Here is a 16,241-nt window from a genome sequence, read left to right as displayed (position 1 = left end):
CATTTAGTGTCACCGAGCCCTCATAATTTACGCATTTTATGGGGTTCTTATGATCGTCGACAGCAAGCCATGGGTGTGGTTTTACTTATTGCCTGATCGCAGTTTCCATAGACACTGGGTATCTCTATTGGTCAATTGTATCTTTGTATAGCCACGAAATCCACTGTTCCCCCTAGTCACCCCAGCAACAATGGCGGCACCCCTGGTACACGCATCGCCTTGGGTGGTAACAAACTCTGTCGTCCTGCACGTTCCATGGTATTTGTTAAAGATGGAGATTTTTGGTTATAAACTCCATAAGGAAAACGCGGAGTCCGCGACACTACCGTTACCAGATAACATAGTGAATGATTTTTTATTCGTTCAATATTTATTTTTATTTTTATGAACAATTTTTTTATACATAGTTAATATAATATTATCTTTCCGTTTCGTATCGGTAGTGAAGAGTTGCTGGAATGAACATAGAGAATTATCATTACAAAGCCAAAGTAATATACAGATGATTGAATTTATGTAATCGGCAATTCCGTCGCAATAAATGTTTGAACCAGGCGTCGGTAGGCCGCAGCGGTCGAAATAGACTCCCTCTCCTCTTGGGTTGATGTAGAAGGCAACCCAGTGGGTATCTGGTTGCGCAAGGTCATCGGAGTTGCCGATGATTGCACAGGGTGTCGGCCAAATCTTAGGTATTTGTTTCTGCCACATAAACCCCGTCAGTCGAGACTTTGGTGTATGGCAACATTTTCAACAGTTGAGATCTATTCATAGGCGCGATTCTTGAAGTGAGGCAGTTTCCAATGCTTCTATTTGTTCAAGAGATAGATTATCCACTTCGCCAACCCCTTCACTTTCAGAGCTGGAATCGTAATCCACAACGTTTCATAGTTTCTGTAGATCCTGTCGAGAAATTTTATTGCATGTGAATGAATCAAAATTGACTTTCTTCTTTTTCTCTCTTTCTTCAAGTATCCAGGGTTTTAGTTTATAAACGTTCTGGAGAGCACACCTGAACAATTCACAGAAAATGAGGCCGTGAAAGAGACACAGGTGGCCTGGTCCTTCGAAACGTTTCACTGGAGGACAGTATATTTCCAAATTTACAACAGGTGCCGATATAATCTTGGACAGGAAGGCCCGTTCCTCTTTCCCTCTCACGTAGACAACAGATGCATTAGTTAGAGCACGACTCAATAGCAAAGGGACACTGTATGCAAGCACCTCTCCGTCTTCCCAACTTAGGCGATGATGATGACGAGATAACTAGTTATTTTGCCTTCTGATTACACATCTCAATTCAGACAAGCGGCAAGGTGGTCCAACCACCCACGAATTACCATATGGGTGATCAACAGACAATATGGATATTTCATTAGGCAAAAACTCTTCGTGAGGGCCAATGAAGGACTGGATGTCGATAACTATTTCTTCAGTCATGACTGACTGCGAGATGGAAACTGATCACCCTTCCGTTTTTCACACGCCTCCCCATGGTGTTCTCCCCTTCCACTTTTCTTCTAAGTGCTATAGTCTACGATGACTTGCCTTGTAGAGTCAATTTACAATATATTATTAATTTCAAATATATTATAATTAAAAAAAAAATTCTAAGAGAATTAGAATTTAGAGAGAAAAAATTTCCGCTTCACCCAGTCGGGAATCGAACCCGGGTCTCCCAGATACGCGCCAGGCACTCTTACCGACTAAGCTACCGGGAACCACAGAAATTCACTCTCAAATTCACCTCACACACCCCCTAACCTCCTTTAGGCATTAAAGAATTCTAAGAGAATTAGAATTTAGACAGAAAAAATTTCCGCTTCACCCAGCCGGGAATCGAACCCGGGTCTCCCAGATACGCGCCGAATTAACTAGCAAACAAAAAATTCTAAGACAATTAGAATGTAGAGAGAAAAAATTTCCGCTTCAGCTAGCCGGCAATCGAACTCGGGTCTCCCAGATACGCGCCGGGCACGCTTACCGACTAAACTACCGGGAACCACAGAAATTCACTCTCAAATTCACCTCAAACACCGCCTAACCTCCTTTAGGCATTAAAGCCTAAAAAGTTAGGGAGCACAGTTAGACGTGCAAGAACTTCCTAAGTTTGGCGAATAAATTCACCGACCCAAGATTATTTACCAAACTTAGGAAGTCCTTGCACGTCCAACTGTGCTCCCTAACTTTTTTAAAAAGGTGCCCTGACCATCAAGTGATACCGAAATTCCGCCGCCTGAGGAATCCTGTCCCATCGAAGTAGGCAAATGCCGTCCTCCGCCAAGCTTCGTTGAGATTGGTCAAGGAGAGAATAATAGCGGCTAAGAAGAACCTGGCACATCTCTCCAGACAGCTTCTCGATCTCCACCTTCTTCTCGCTCAGACGTTGGAGTCTCAGCTATGGGAGACCCTCGATCGTGTTTCACACGAACAAGCAGTCCGAACAGCTGAGATGAGAACGGAGAGTCAGAAGGGTAAGTTCAAGAAACTGATCCCCCAGGAGAAAGTCCCAACCCTCACTCACACTGTGAAGAATCTGACTAAATTTGAACTCAGTGAAGCACAAGTGTCGGTGTTGGTGAAAGGACACAACTACGCTGTTGCCCCTAAAAAGATCCCCACCGAGGAAATCATCAGTCGTAACGAGACAGCGATTTACCATCTTCCTCAGGAGACCAGCAATGAGATCCGGAGGCAGTTGTCTAACATCCTCCACAAGGCCACTCCCCCTGGTGACAATATCACCAGGGAGGAACGCCTCGCACTGCGTAGTGTAAAGGAGCATAATGATCTGATTATTCTTCCGGCAGAAAAAGGTAATGCCACGGTGGTTATGGATAAAGACGACTACTCCGGTAAGCTCAGTACAATGTTGGGTGACTCCAGAGTTTACGTTAAACTTAGGAAGGACCCTACTCGTACAATTGAGCGAAAAACTGCTGATATGCTGAAGAAGGCTGGTTTCTCGGCTGACCTGACGAAATCCCTCACCCCTAAAGAATCCTTTCCTCCTAGACTCTATGGACTCCCCAAAATCCATGAAGAGTCTGTTCTTCTCCGCCCCATTGTCAGCAACATTGGAGCGCCAACTTACCAGCTGGCCAAGTTTCTCATGAAACTACTCCAAAAGTTGACTGGCCTGAATGGTTCATATATTCAGAACTCACTGGATTTCGTCAACAAACTGAGAAATCTTCGGACTTCTCCAGATGATATCGTAGTGAGTTTTGATGTGGAATCACTCTTCACTAACGTCCCAATCCCAGAAAACTTGGAAATCATCAAGAAATCCAACAACATCTCTTCCCAATTCCTGCCCCTGATTGAGCATTACCTGACTTCTACATACTTTCAGTTCAAAGGAGAGTACTATGAGCAGAAATCGGTAGCGGCAATGGGATCTCCCATTTCCCCGATTATTGCAAATATATTCATGGAACACTTCGAGAACGCAGTATTGAAGTCAGCACCTCAGAAATCTACTGTATGGTTCAGGTATGTGGACGATACGTTTGTCATCTGGCCACATGGAAAGACTGCTCTAACTGAATTCCTGGAGTTCTTGAATACTCAGCACGTGAGNGTAAAGGAGCATAATGATCTGATTATTCTTCCGGCAGAAAAAGGTAATGCCACGGTGGTTATGGATAAAGACGACTACTCCGGTAAGCTCAGTACAATGTTGGGTGACTCCAGAGTTTACGTTAAACTTAGGAAGGACCCTACTCGTACAATTGAGCGAAAAACTGCTGATCTGCTGAAGAAGGCTGGTTTCTCGGCTGACCTGACGAAATCCCTCACCCCTAAAGAATCCTTTCCTCCTAGACTCTATGGACTCCCCAAAATCCATGAAGAGTCTGTTCTTCTCCGCCCCATTGTCAGCAACATTGGAGCGCCAACTTACCAGCTGGCCAAGTTTCTCATGAAACTACTCCAAAAGTTGACTGGCCTGAATGGTTCATATATTCAGAACTCACTGGATTTCGTCAACAAACTGAGAAATCTTCGGACTTCTCCAGATGATATCGTAGTGAGTTTTGATGTGGAATCACTCTTCACTAACGTCCCAATCCCAGAAAACTTGGAAATCATCAAGAAATCCAACAACATCTCTTCCCAATTCCTGCCCCTGATTGAGCATTACCTGACTTCTACATACTTTCAGTTCAAAGGAGAGTACTATGAGCAGAAATCGGTAGCGGCAATGGGATCTCCCATTTCCCCGATTATTGCAAATATATTCATGGAACACTTCGAGAACGCAGTATTGAAGTCAGCACCTCAGAAACCTACTGTATGGTTCAGGTATGTGGACGATACGTTTGTCATCTGGCCACATGGAAAGACTGCTCTAACTGAATTCTTAGAATTCTTGAATACTCAGCACGTGAGCATCAAGTTCACTATGGAAATTGAACAAGATAGATGCCTTCCATTCCTAGATGTTCTGGTTTGACGCAACGAGGACGGCACTGTAGGCCACCAAGTATATCGTTAGCCAACTCACACAGATAGGTATCTCAATGCTACCTCCCATCACCACCCCTCCCAGGAGAATTCCGTTATTAGCTCCCTAATGTATAGAGCACTTACAATCGCTCAACCCTCCAACGTTGACAGTGAAGTTGAACATCTTGAGATCGCTCTGACCAAAAATGGATATAACATCCAACAAATTCGGAAGGTCAAGCAGAAGCTACAGAGCAAGCTCTCATCTCCCGAAGAGGAGACTAATCCTGAGGAAAACCAGGAAAGACCAAAAGTGGCCCTCCTCCCCTATCTGAGAGGCACAACAGAACGCATAAGTAGAGTACTTGGCAAACATAACATTCGAACGATCTTCCAGCCTCCAAAGAAGATCGGACAGATGCTGCCAAGTGCAAAGGATCCAAGACCACCTCTGAGCACACCAGGAGTGTACGAGATCCCCTGCTCATGCGGGAAAGTGTACATTGGAGACACCGGGAGGAAGATCAGTACACGGATCAAGGAACACCAGCGGTGCTCCAAATACCGTCACTTAGAACAGTCTGCCCTGGCTGAACACTGGATGGACACAGGACATACTATCCAGTACGACCAAGCCAGAATGTTGGCCAAATCTCAAGGGTATTTCGAAAGGAAATACCGAGAGGGTTTGGAGATCCATAAAAACCCTAACAACCTCAACAGGGACAGGGGATATCAAGTGAAGTCCATTTGGAAAACCGTCCTCCCGGTTTTTTAATTGACCAGCTGATCAATTAAAAACATATGATTGGCCGACCACCCCCCCCCCTTTCCCTTCCACCACCACCACAAGGGAAGGCATATAAGGACTACCCCTAGACATCGGAGCTCAGAATCGGAACTCATATCCCTGAAGCCCGGAAGCCAAAGATTTCATTAATCATGGCCGCGAAAGCCTCAAAACTAACAAATTTTCTCGATTAAAGACATCACAATGCAACTATCCCATCAATTCTAAAGTTTTATTCTGGGCAATAAGGTTTACTTCAGAATTTAGGAATTTATTTTTTTCTGAGACTGGAACTTCCTCCATTACTCGCGGCTCACCACCGTAAAATAAACTCAAAAAGAGATACGTCGTCCTAGCATCACTTGCATAATTGAACAGAGTTTTCAAATATGCACGATATAGATAGGTATTATTCGATGGAGCTACAGGTTTTTGATTGAAAAGTACATCAATCTGACTGAATAATGAAAGTAACAAATTATCCACTGGTCCAACAGGCGCGGCCTCAGTAAAACTCTCATCAGGTTTAACAACTTTGAGTTTTATTTTCAACGTGGTATGCGTTAGATCGATATATTCTTCGCTATGTCCAGATACTTGAAACTCAATAGGAGAATCATCTGTTAAAGAAGCCACAGGATTATAATAAGTCCAATGTGATTCCTCGATCGCGGTTCAAGTTGGTGGTATTTTGAACAGATCCAATTCAGACTTTGCACATTCGCACGAAAGACTATGTAAGAGCGACATCAGCAAAAATATCGTAGACGTCACGTTTTTTTAGATTTTGTCTTGGTTTTCCTGTTCTTCCTCACAGTCTTCTTGTTTTTAAACAATTTTAGTTTTTCTCTTTTTCTTTTTAGCCTTTCCTTTCTTGGTACGCACTCGGCGAAGTCCAGCACCTTTCTGTTTGGCTCGACGCCTGCGCTTCGTTTTATATTTTTCCGGATTATTCATCATATCCTCAATAGTATCCATTGCTTCTCTTTTGAGTCTATGCCCTGATTCCGTCAATCGATTTTCCAATGATTTTTTAAAATCAACATTCCTCGTGAGGACATCATCCGATACATTGACTCCAGCAGACAACATTTCTTTGCCAATAGAGCGAATAGATTTACCGATTAATGGATATTTTCCTCTATATAACCCCCCAAGAAATGCTCCGACGCCATAACCTCTTTGATGATTATGAGATGTTCCCTGAACCTAACCACCACCATGGCTACCACCCCCAAATTGATTATCATAATAAGTTAAGAATTGAGCCATCTTCTCTTTATTCTACTCTCTAGAAATGAAGTGTTACGTGTAGTGGTCCGTACTTGGATGGTATCAATCGCATATACTTATCCTTTATATCTATTTCAATAATTTGGAATGAAGTATGTAACAGAGGATTTTTGGTCAAAGATTTTTGAAAAATTTGATCCGTGAAGACAATTACTTGAATTAAATGGTACAATTTTTAACAGTAGTGATCTCACAGACCCAACTAAATGGGCATTGCATATGCCCGTGTAAATAAAAAGATTCTCGGGCAATCCTTTTTCGAGACTCCCACCTTAAACGATAAATTACGGAATTCAATTCCTGCCCACGTATAATCAAAACCTAGCACTGATGATACTTTTTCATTGAGTACAAGTTTGTGTACATGATTCACGCATTGATCAGATTTACATACACGTTTAGTTATTACAAAATTTGTCAATTTATCGTGAGTGAGTTGGAAATATTTCGCTAATAATGTATTCCTACTTATACAATTTACAAGAGAGTCCAAGCCATCAAAAACACCATGAAGTATAGTACAATCAAATGATATACCATTATTATACAGATAGTTTTTTATAAAAGTAATTGACGCCTCGTTTTCATTCAAATGAAGAAAAATTGGGGAAATTAATTTCAGAAAGTCCCACTCTCCATTCTCCTTGCAATATAATCTTTTTCTGTAAATGTACCGTAAAATTTGATACTGTATTCTCAGGATAATATTCTCCAGAACTATCACTTAACAGTGTGATATAAAAATGTGATTCGTTCATTTTAAATTAAAAACCGTATGGCTATTTGTACATGACGGGGAAATAATGTGCCTTTAACGTGTCCCTTACGTACACATAAAAGGCACGTGGAAAAAATATATACGTTAAAGACACGTCAACGTCAAGGTTAAATCCACGTTAAAGGTACTTTTTCCCTGAAAAATTCCCTAGAAGAGACGCTATTTATTAAAATCGATTTAATTTTCCATGTGCGTTTTGTGTGTCGTTAAACGACTTTAATTCTAAATTGATTTTACCGTGTACTTAACGTGCCTTTTGTTTTCAACGACTTTAAAGCCCGGGTGGAATAATTTTTTTCCCCTTGACCGATTTAACGCCATCATGTTTGGCGGTTGCATTAGGAATTAAAAAATCCCTAATTGCGCCGTCGGTAACTATGCGATTGACTAATAATGGTAATCGAACAGGTCCGTATGTAGGGGATCAAATCAGGGGGCCTAATTTTTCCTCCCCCAAAAATCATCACATGCATAAAAAAAAAGATTTCTAAACAATGATAGAGAGGTGTATATATATTGTATATATATATATCGAGGTGCTAAATAGACAGGAAAAATTATGACGAAATGAAATGAACGCCAGTCAAATGTGAGTCATGTGAAAGTTTGATAGGATCATATAATGGTCATATGGGAGTTATCAATGTCATATGAAAGTTACATAGAGGTCATTCGAGAGTGTATAGCAGTCTGAGGAAATGAAAAGGTCGTAAGTGGCATTGTTCTCAATAATTGTTTTATATCAAAAGGGCGCTTTTTTCTTAGGAATCCCGGTTGATACCTCATATCGTCGCCTTCGAATCAAAGAGCCGTAAGTCCTAAAAGACCTTTTTTGGAAGAGAAAGCCGCGCATGTCATTTTTTAAGCGTTTTCTGATACTTTTCGACACACACACACATTCACACACGTATACACACGTATACATACACACGCGGGTGCACACATGCACAGGCATGAACCCCATAAAATTTTGGCTACTTGTCAGTATTATCGGGTCTCACTTCTGTACAAAATGTTGGGTCGATCGATTCAGTACATCATGGCATAGAGCCGTTTATCTAAAAATCGTTTTTCAATAGTAAACAATTCTATTGGATTTCTCTTCAACTTTCTATTAGTTTTTGGCCGACTCTGTTGAAATGTTCAATAGAAAATGTTGTATACAAAAAGCCAATAGAATTGGATTTTTCTATACAGCTTATTCTATTGAGATTTTTGAAATAGAATTTCCGCGGCTCAAGTTTTCCATTTTTTTATTAATTTCTTTTTATGAAGAAAATGAAAAAAACATTTATAAAATGTGAGTCGAGGAACTTCTATAGAAAACATCTCAATAGAATAAGTTGTATAGAAAAATTCAATTCTATTAATTTTTTATATAAAACATTTTCTATTGAAAATTTCAATAGAATCGGCCAACAACTGACAGAAAGTTCAATTGATATCCAATCGAATTGTCTTGCGAATTTGCTAGATTTTTGTATGAAATTTCTTCATACGTAATCGAATCGCAATGAAAATGAATATTTGAATGAGGGCGCCATACAATAGCACCCGCAGAGCCCCAAACTATTTACAGTCCTGAGAAAAATTCTCCGAGTTGGTAGTGGCGCCATCTCTCAGATCCCAGTGGCCCTAACGATACTCGGTATTGACAGGCCATCGGTTCATGCACGCGTCCAGCATTTGTGGCCGTATTATTCGGGTAATTGCGGTGAAAAAATATTCATACGGCGTGTAATTGTGGTTCACAAGTAGGTCATTAGGTGTGATTGCGGTGTAGTGCTCATAGGATTTATAATTGTTACTTTTTTTACACGCGTCATTCGACCACCATTTTGGTGTTGTGAACGTACCGAATAGGGACTATCAAGTGAAATTTGTTTATTAAATAATTATCATTTTATCATGACTTTTACCTCCCTCAGACCGAATTAACTACTTATCGGCGGTCATAATCTATTATTTTATTCACGAATCAAAGTGTTTAGTGTATTATTACACCCACAATTTCGGGACGCGTAAACAACATTTTCCCCTAGAAATTTTAGGGTGGGGTCCCTAGAAAAATGGGGGAAAAATTATTACACCCGGGCCTTAATTTCGATGTGACTTTAACGTGGACGGGCGGGACGAGAACTATTTATATACACAACGTTGATACCAAGGTAAGTGATGAGTTATATTGTGTGGATTTGACGTGTACCTTGGAGTGTCTCTAACATACATTTAACGTGTACATTGGAGGCATATAGACGATTTGTGTACCTAACATTCACACTTTAGCGTGGATTTAAGGTGTACCTTGAAGTTTCTTCAACGTGCACTTAACGTGTACCTTAAATTTTCACTAATGTGCACGTATCGTGTGCGTCAGAGGCATATGGAAGATTTGGGTAGCTGACGTTCACAGTTTAGCACGGATTTGAAGTGCACCTTGACGTGTCTTTAACTTGCACTTAACGTATATCTTAAAGTTCCAGTAACGTGCACGAAACATGTGCGATAGGGGTATATAGACGATTTGGGTACCTAACGTTCACACTTCAGCGTGGAGTTGAGGCCACCTTGAAGTGTCTGTAACGTGCACTTAACGTGTACCTTAAAGTTTCATCAGCGTGCACGTAACATGTGCGATAGGAGTACATAGACAATTTGGGTACCTAACGTTCATACTTTAGCGTGTATTACGTACCCTGTACGTATAAGGACCTTGCTTATTCTTCATCCCCGGAGGTTTACGTGCCCTGTACGAGAATTTTGATAATTCTATTATTGATCCTCACCGTTTGAGAGGTTTCGTGGGTGACTAAGCTGGACAATAACCATACAATGGAAGTGTGATGCTATGACTCAATTAGGGGAAAAACGCCTAAAAAAGACCATGGTACGACTTTTATCAGAGGATAGGATCGGAACGAAGGATAGTCTTCACGTGTCCCATGCCAATTAGGAGAAACAGATGGTTGACTATTCCCTTCACAAAATTTGGAAAAATTACGCAAGTCCAAACAGTAAATGAGGAGGCCTAATGTCACCTAATCGCCAATCAACGAGCTCCATGAAGGAATAGTTGAAACGTCACCACCAATCCCCGAATAATATCCAAAGAAATGCAATAATTAGGCGGATACCTATAGAAGACAATGGTAAAAACAGGGGAAGCTTCTAGAACCTTCCACCCCTGATGACACACTGTCGATTCAATATAAAAAGGGAGCCGCAACGCGGAAAGGTCAGTTCGAATTTCGAAATTCCGAGGGAAGAATTAATACTCTGAAGCTCCAGCCAGAAGTCTCCAACAGTCGTCATTCAACTCATATTCCCAGTACAAAAGTAGTGGTCCCTTTCATTACAACGAATCTACAGTCTGAAGGTCCAGCCTGGTGAAATAATACTCTATTCATCGAGATTGGCCATTCCTTCGGGTCTCCAGTCTACTCAAGAGGATCAACTATCAACCTACGGTTCACTAATCCCCGAGGACGTCTTTGCAGAGGCCAAGGATTCAACGACAGAGCATTCCTTCTGACACCCCTGCGTATTTTTATCAACCAATCGTAAGTGTCCATGTCCTTCATTATCCTATTTCTCTACTTTTCCATCTTCCTGTTTTTCCTTCGACGGTTTTCACCCTGGGTTTACGCGAAATTAAGTCACTTTTAATTGAATAAAATATTTAATCGGTGTAGTTGGTCTCTTTCTCTTCCTTTACGCGTTATATTTTCGGCGTATTTTAATACCTTATCCCGAACATCGCGTTCCCGATAATATTTTGTTAAAGAGATAATTAAACTCCGGTTTGTCTCATCATCACAGTGACTTCCAGTCGTGACTGGTAACGCTCAGGTAAGAGTCAGCAGGTAGATTTCCTTTCCCTCGCGCTCTCACTCAAGATACGTTTGTCCACAACAAAATTTTGGCGCCCGAACAGGGACTTGATGTTTTTAAAAGGGAACGATTATGATAACGCGTAGTGGCAAACAAATTACACCAAAAGATAGTAAAAAACCGAACAAAAAAATTACCCAGAGTTTAAACGATTTAGAAACAAAAAGAGTAGAGGCGGAAATGACGCTAGTACGTACTCCACCCATCGGGACGTTGAGCGATGACGGGACATTTCCATTGAGTACTGCGGAAAATAATACTATAGGCACGGAAGACGCCTCGGCAATATCGACTTCTAATAATAATACCGATCTCCTCTGTTCAGTTATTACTTCGAACTCATTACCACCTACTATTTCTACAGCCAAAGTAACTGAACCTACGGGGACTATCCCAAAATTAATTACTACTATTAATCCAAAGCCTTTATTGGATAACGTGCAATTTCTTGATAAATTACGGAAAAATGAGGACATTCCCCGGGAGCAATTAAAGGTATTTATAGCATACATTCGTTCAGAACCAGACACTTTGCAACAAATATACCGTGCAGGTGTGCTCTTAAAATTATACGAGCAAATAGGCAAAGCTTATCCAGAATCTCTCACTTTAACTCTTATTTGAAGTTTTCTGGATACTTTTCATCCCGGGCATAATAAACGTCCCATTTTTAATCCACATCCATATATTCCACCATTCTCAAATAATCCACTCGTCTATACGAGTGGTTTCATTCCAGTTACCCCCACGGATAATACATTCAATCGAGAATTCAATTATCAACATCCAAAATATACAAATGTATTTTACCCACTCCCAAGTAAAAATGTCGCATCAATTGACCATCCCCCCGTCTTGGATAGTCACGCCCCTATATTTAGTGAAAATAATCATCAATTTACCAGCTCCAACCAACGCCAACAGGCACCTTATTTTCAATCGGAGCAATTAAGAAAGGAACCGCCCGATGTTCCTCCCTCATTTCCAGATCATTATCGAACAATGCCTGCGGCATCCGGTCCGTTTATGGTTACTCATGGGGGAATGGCTACGCTTCAAGACGCTTTGTCGACCGTCCCCATATTTGACGGTCTTCCCTCCTTTTTTGGGTGTTTTTCCGAGGCATGCGAAGAAGCTAAAAATATGGTGGATCCTACAATGGAAGCCAATTTGACTAAATTAATAAGAAATAAACTTCGTGGCCCCGCTAAAAATGTAATTCAAGATCGACAATTCCAGTCGATTGATGCCCTTTTAAATTTCTTACAAAATTTATTTGCATCGTCAGAGTCTTTAGCCCAACTCCAGGGTCAGTTGGGCCGATTAGTACAATTGGAAAATGAATCTGTCGTCGTTTATGGCACCCGTGTCCGACAATTAATATTGAGTATATTTAAAGCATACGCTCGNAACCCCGGGGGGCTTCGCCCCCCGCTCGCTTCGCTCGCTTCCCCCTCCTCCTATGACCATTTCAATGCGACCGTTTTATTTTTTACTTTAACTTCAACTATTTTTGTTGAAGAAAGGCTCCAACCAACGTCTTTCTCAGTGAGGTATAACCACTCAAATTTTCTATCTATCCATATAAATATAGATCCATAGGAAATTTAATTATTTACCTCCCCTTCAAATGCAGGGACAAGGCTCCATCCAACGCGCTTGTGCAGTGAGGCTCAACCATTCAATATTTTTCACTCATTGACATATAGTTTAATGTATTTATGTATTCAACATCAAATCATCTAATGATGAAAAGATTAAATACATGTGAATCATTCAATTATATCGAAATCAATGAAAAATTTGACAAGTAGCCCCCCCTAATCTATGGGAAGATGATAAAGATTAAGAATTGCATAGTTTGCACTGTGTATTTTTTTTTCTTACCTTCTTTCTCCTCAGTGTTTCATTATACTCACGAATTCATTTCTTTACTCACGAATTTGGAAGACAATCTATTAGAACCAATCATTTTTCTTCTTCGATTCCAATTTTTTCCATAAATCCAATGGTTATACAAGTTCGAATTATTTGATTTGGATTCATCACCCACCATTCATACTCGTTGGTATTCATGAAGTCGTGAATCGGGTTGAAAGGAACATAATTCCCTATTATTGGGCATGCTCGTTCAATTATTAATATCTATTGTTGATAAAATACTCTTAATTCTTATAATTTCTGTCCTTATATAATNTAGGTTTCAAATTCCATCATTTCATCTTCCATAATTATTAACACTTAAGAATGGGGTTTGTATTAGTTGATTATGTGTTCTAATCCATTTTCATGAATTGAAAGAGAGCGTGACGATTTTTTATATTTGATCGAGTTTCGTTTATGTGAAGGATTTAGCATTATTCAAGTCACATTAACGCCTCTCCTTGTCAACCTCCCGGTTTTTTCACGGAGTCCCATTAAGATGAATTGTAATACTATTTTCTTCTATTCAAAACTTCTTGATAAACAATATTATGAATCTCTTCTTTATCTTTTTCAGTATTATTTCCAACTATTTTAATTTTTAGTCCAGAAATGGTTCTACATCGTGATAAAGCGACGTATAATTGTCCGTGGCTGAAAATTGGTGATTTCTGATTGAGATAGATTCCCACTCGAACAAACGATTGTCCTTGAGCTTTATTGATCGTCATAGCGAAAGCCAATCGAACTGGAAATCGTGTCCGATTTAAAATGAATGGTAATTCTGTATTGTCTTTTGTATTTAAGGTTATTTTAGGAATCGTAGCACAATTTCCACCTTTATCTCCAGTTAATATTTTACAATACAGAATTTTATTCGATACTGTTCGAACAATTAGTCGGGTTCCATTACAAAGACCGTCTGCTATGCATACGTTCCGTATTAGCATAACGACAGCACCAATTTTTAATCTCAATTTGAATCGAGGTAGGCCGGCGATATTCAATTTGTTCAAGTATTCCGGTTGGAAACGTAACATGATATCGTCTCCACTGCTGGCATCACTATCACTTGAAGTCGCCATATCTTGACCTATCAATTCTATTATTTCTCCAGGAAATTCTTTCAATACTTGTTCATTTAACATATTCACTTGATCATTCAAAGCATCTAATAGTACACATTTAGCTAGATTAGCTTCATTGAAATCATTGTTGTATACAGCTTCTATCAGATTTTCGCAGAGAATATTATTATCAATTTTCACTGTTTCTATGTCTCCATTGCCAATTTTCAATAACCATTTATTAAAATCTTTTCCATCACTACGCATATTAATTTTCAATGTGTAATGTTTCATCAATTTCCAAAACGCCAGTTTTGTTGCACATGCATTCACAATTTGTTTCCGTCTTGCACGTTTCACAATAGGTAAGATTTGCCGAAAATCTCCTCCAAATAGTAGACATTTCCCACCAAATAATTCTTCTGATTTCATTAAATCTTTGAGAGTAACATCAATCATTTTCAAGGCGATACCAGGGATCATTGACGCTTCATCCCAAATTATGATATCAACTTCTGTTAAATTTCTTTTTGCACATCTAGTAAGATGAATAGGATTTATATCATCATATGGTTCCGGTAAATTGATTGGTAATTTAGTAAATCTATGAGCAGTCCGTCCATTTGGCAATAAAATAGCTGCAATGCCCGTCCATGTAATTGATACTATATTTTTCCCTAGACTTCGCCAATGATGATATAAACATTTATAAAGGAAAGTTTTTCCAGTTCCTCCTGGTCCATCAACAAAGAATAATTTTTTCATTCCATTTTCTAAACAATTTGTCATGTCTTGGAAAACATCCAATTGATCCTCATTCAATTTCTTCTGCATTTCATGTGTTATCAACAAATGTTCATTTTCAGTGTGATTATCGTCAAATTCATTAAATGTTTCTAAATCTTGTTCTTCGAATCCAAACATTAATAATGATTTATCTTCACTGTTCAATAATCGCTCTATATCGACGAGTACTTCTCTCTCTGAGGATTTTTCACATAGAAATTCTTTATATTTATTCCACAGTCCTTTCACATCGAGGTTATCACAAGTAAGCAACAGATAAGCGAAAAATTTCCTTAATGATACTGGCATCATCGTCGCACAACATTCATCCATCATTTCTTCAATATGCTTTGGACTGGTGATAAAGCCCAATTCATATGCAGCTTCATGAAAAGTTTGACAAATTTTTCCATCCACTGTCTTCAGTTCTTCAAATGATGTTGCTCCTGTCTTATACTGTAGCAACATTTTCAAAAAAAATCGTTCGACATCTTTTGGTGAAACAGAATACATTCGAGTGACAGTTTTATCTGTCCCTCTTTTTCGCCTTTGCCAACAATGATTTTTTTGATTCCATGTGAAATGTTTTGGAATTTCTGGATACGTATATTGTCGTGCAGTTTCATCCACTTGATTTAACTCAAAATATGCAGTTAATTTCGCAATATGTTGATTGGAATTAAGTGCATTTTCTTCTCTACCCTCTTCAAATCGAATGTACTGATGTCCTGGAAGATGAACAGGTAGTCTGATTATACTATGACTTATGAATCGCGTCGGTAGTTCTAACAGTCTCCAAGCAGCTTCCATTGAACTAACATATCGAGCGTCAATATAATCATTTATTTCATTCTTCATTTCCGTGCCACCCTTGAGTTGTATATTCATTCGATCATGCGGTTTATTGATGTATTTATACAGATATTTAATAGCCATGATTAATCCAGAATACTCCACATTAATATGACATCCATATTTCAACAGTAAATATGGATTATATGATACCACCATAGAATTATCAACTGAAATTAGTTTCTTCTTTATTTTTCTCGTGTACATTTAATATTTACTTCGATTATCCGAGCGCTTATACACTGGAAAACCATCATTTTCAATTCTTGTCTCAGATATCAATTGCTTTGGAAATTTTTTTGAACATTTCTCATTTTTCACGTTCCAACATGGTGTCTTATCACTATGCGGACCATGTAACATATGCTTCATAACCAGTTCATGTAATTTCAGATTTTCTTCTTTATCAGGTATT

Source organism: Diachasma alloeum, unplaced genomic scaffold (genome assembly GCF_001412515.2).
Source record: "Diachasma alloeum isolate Michigan unplaced genomic scaffold, Dall2.0 Dall_scaffold_00530, whole genome shotgun sequence".
Classification (NCBI taxonomy): Eukaryota; Metazoa; Arthropoda; class Insecta; order Hymenoptera; family Braconidae; genus Diachasma; species Diachasma alloeum.
This window is presented reverse-complemented; position numbering follows the sequence as displayed.